The following is a 3,722-nucleotide window of genomic DNA, read 5'->3' as shown; positions in this document are numbered from 1 at the left end:
CAATATTTGCATTAGGGTGGCGATAATTCCACCTTTTCCTTGAATCCTTGTAACCCTACGCTGACATGATTAACAATTCAACACTTTGAAGCACTCTCTCTATAAGTAAAGCAACATATGATATCAGGATTACATGCAATTATCAGTTCAAGTATCTATCACCTGATTAATATGATCCACAATGCCTTACTTTGGTTATTTTCATGGTTTTGTGTATACACGTCAAGTGGGTTGTTTTATTAGGCTACTTATGATCTTCTCCAATGAAATAATTATTTATTTTGTTGTTTTGTTCCTTGCAGGTTTTCAAATTGGAACAGCTGTGGTTACATATTCATTGAAGAGGAAAAAATTAAACATATGTTATTTTCCACCAGGGTGTTGGTATTCATCTCACAAGTGATTACTTTATTATGGATACACTTCTCTCTCGAGCTTAGGACTGGCCACTTCGGCTGACTAGACATAAAAAATCTTTATGAGAAATTTCAGTGGTACAAGTGGCAAAAATAAAAATCCACATTAATGAATTTGGAATTTGGAAACCCATCTGATGAGGATCCTTATATTGAGCACATCTGAATTGAGAACATGGATTGCAGATTAATAAATTTCTTTCGCAAAAATACAATAAAAGAACCGACATTTGAGAAGATCATTGTCGTATATAGGCGAGCAACATCACACAGTGACAAGTTTCATATGATGATAGGAATATCCACGTTAAACACTTTAAGAACATTCCCATGGTAGACATGGAGCTTGTTCTACCAGAAAATAAGAATCTGAGCTTGATTCCCATGGACTGGGTCAAATTTATTATTTCGATAGTACTTGGTTTGGTTACCTTGATTGGTTCTCTTGAAGTGCCACAAGTTGATATTTGGGTTGTATTTGAAATTTTAAGTGGACTGGTTGGCTACTATGCAAAAATTTACTTTACTTTCTAGCAAAACATGGTGACCTACCAAAATTTGATCACAAATTCAATGCATGATAACAAGCTTGACAGTGGCAAAGAAACTCTTCTCCATCGTTGTGATGATGTTATTCAATAAGAAGTGAAAGAAGTGATCATATCTATTTTCATTTTGATGGAGCAAGGAAAGGATTCAATACAGGACCTTGATTGCCAGTGTGAGGAACTCCTGGAGTCAGAGTTTGGTGAGAAATGTAATTTTGATGTGGTTGATGTAGTAAGAAAGTTATAGATATTGGGAATTATTTTACGGGACTCACTAGGAAGAGTATACACCCCATCTATAAGGCATGTAAATGAAATTATGGATGTAACCACCAAGGAGATCGTGGAAAAAGCATGCACATCTAAGCGATACATGGGACATTAACAATAAAAGGGTATGGGAAGTATGTTTAAAAGTTGAAGCTCAAAATGATGGCAACCCTTTCAAATGTCTCATATAAGCGGAGTTTAAGGGGATTTTAATGATTACACATGGTAAAACAATTTGAAGGCCATATTAAGCCAACAATGGGTATAAGATGAAATCCATGAACATGCATGCTTAACTGAATATTGAAGGAGGCGTCGAATGAAGGGTCTTACTCCATGTCAACGATTGTTTTTTTTTTCACAAGAACGGTTATGGATTGTATTAGCTAATTGGCCTAAATGCTAGAATTCTGATTACAATGGGAGTTGTCCAGATCCAAATAGAACCGACCTCCTGAAGTACCGAAGGGTTTGTATTCCGCTTCCAGCTCTTTTTGAGTTCAGCAATGGAGTTGATTTCTGTAATTTGCGCAAGCTTGAATATGTAAACAAACTGATTTAGAATCAGACAATAAAACATATCTGTTGAAATGGTTATGGAATTGGTTCCCATGTTTCATCCCTGTCCCTTATCATTGCCCCGGCAGAGAGAAGCACAGATTTATTAGCTTCACGATCTGCTTCTTTGTTGTTGTCTCTTAATACATGAAAATATTTCAAGTTATGGGACAGCTTCCCCAAGCTTCTAATTCTATGAATCAGCCTTGCTAATCTTAAGTCCCGGGGGGCAGTATTAGTCACCATGAGCTTTATGATCTCTTGGGAGTCCCCAAGTATGATTGCCTCCTTAATTTCCAGATTCAAGAGCAGCTTGAGACCTTGGTAGAGGGCCAATGCTTCCGCTTGAATGCTAGAATTGAACCCCAGCCCCCAGGCAAAGCTGTGGATCAGAATGCCTTCAGTGTTATTAATCGTTCCTCCTGCCCCAGCCTTGCCAGGATTTCCTTTTGCTACCCCATTGAAGAAGAGTGAATGCACCTTATGGTTGGAGATCCAGTCTTGAAATTCTTCCTTATTTATCCCCCTTATTTGCCATTCCTCAAGTGGGATAATGTTTCTGTCGGCTTGACGGAATTGCAGGTTTAAGGAAGTACCCCAAATAGTGTCGAGTTGACTAAGATTCGAGTCATCTTTTTGATCCTCCAGGCATTCTTTTAGCTGAATTTTTATCTTGGCCACTACCACTTTGACATCGTGCTGGATGTTTTTGAAGATTCTGCTGTTCCGCTCTAGCCAGACCTGCCAGCAACAAATTTTGAGGAGAGAAGACCAGGCGACCTTTATCACTTTGTTTTTAGGGGGGGACCTGGATATCTGTTCTGCCAGTTAGTGAAGAGATCAGTTATGGAGGCAGGAAGTTCGAAATTTGGATTCCAATGATCCATCAGTTCTCTCCAGACCTGCACTGCAAATTTGCATTTTAGTACAAGATGCGTGATGCATTCCGCCTTCTCTCTGCACAAGGAGCATCTAGACGGGCCATAGAAACCATGCCTCTGCAGTTTCTCGTCGGTGAGAATTTTTCTGTGGCATAGAAGCCAACTAAACATGTCTATCTTGGGCAGCGATGGGATGCCCCAAATAGTCTTCCACGGGGCCGGATCAGGAGGAACATTTGGTATTGAGGCAAGGTTCGAATAGCCATGAGCAACAGTATAGCCCGCAGCTAAGGAACCCCAGCCTCGCCTGTCTTTTCTGCGAATGTGTGAAGGGGCAGCTCCATTTAGCATAACGCGGAGGTGGTTGACGTCCTGAAGGAGTTCCGCAGGTGGTTCAAAGAAGTTCCAGCCAGCCCAACGCGTCCCTTCCCACTTGGAGATATCCCACAAAGTGTATTTACCTGTGTCTGTTAGCCAATCACGTAGCGTCTTCACGGAGGGGCAGTCACCGATCGGATTGCGATCCATTATGCGATCTATCTAGATGTTAATTTTTTTTCCATTTCCAGGGATCCAGTAGGCCTTGGAGCGGATCAGAGGGGCAACTTTAGAGTTGAGTCTGGCAAATGAAGAGGTGCCTTGGGGAAGAGGCCCATCCAGACATCTTGTCCTCTCGCCTTTGAAGTATTTCCTCCAAAGCGCTAGCTGAGCCCAGCCAGGCTTGGGCGCTATGATTTTCCAAAGTAGCTTGGCACCCATGGTGATGTTTTGCAGGGGAAGCTTCTTGAAGTTTAGGCCTCCCTCCATCTGAGGTTTGAGGACTGTCTCCCAGTTGACCAGAGGGATTTTCCTCTCGTTTTGCTTACCCCCCTTCCAGAAGAAATTTCGAATGTGCTGGTCCATTTTCTGTAGGATGCCGGCAGGAGCTAGAAGCACTGAGAACTGGAATAAGGGGAGACTGCAGAGAACGGCTTTGATCAGGACTGACTTGCCTGCTATATTTAGCCAGTTAAAGCCCCATGCCTGAAGTTTGATCTTGAATTTTTCTA

At 41.6% G+C, this 3,722-nt stretch overlaps 1 pseudogene; it reads left to right on the top strand.

Moving 5' to 3' along the window:
• Window positions 1–359: 359 nt before the first annotated feature.
• LOC149250227 (uncharacterized) lies at window positions 360–1,349 on the top strand (annotated as a pseudogene).
• Window positions 1,350–3,722: the final 2,373 nt, after the last annotated feature.

The sequence above is a fragment of the Pinus tabuliformis genome, chromosome 7 (genome assembly GCF_031772625.1).
Source record: "Pinus tabuliformis cultivar Carrire ecotype Pingquan chromosome 7, CPIR1, whole genome shotgun sequence".
Classification (NCBI taxonomy): domain Eukaryota; kingdom Viridiplantae; phylum Streptophyta; class Pinopsida; order Pinales; family Pinaceae; genus Pinus; species Pinus tabuliformis.
Note: the sequence above shows the minus strand (reverse complement) of the source record. Positions and strands in the feature narration are given on the sequence as shown.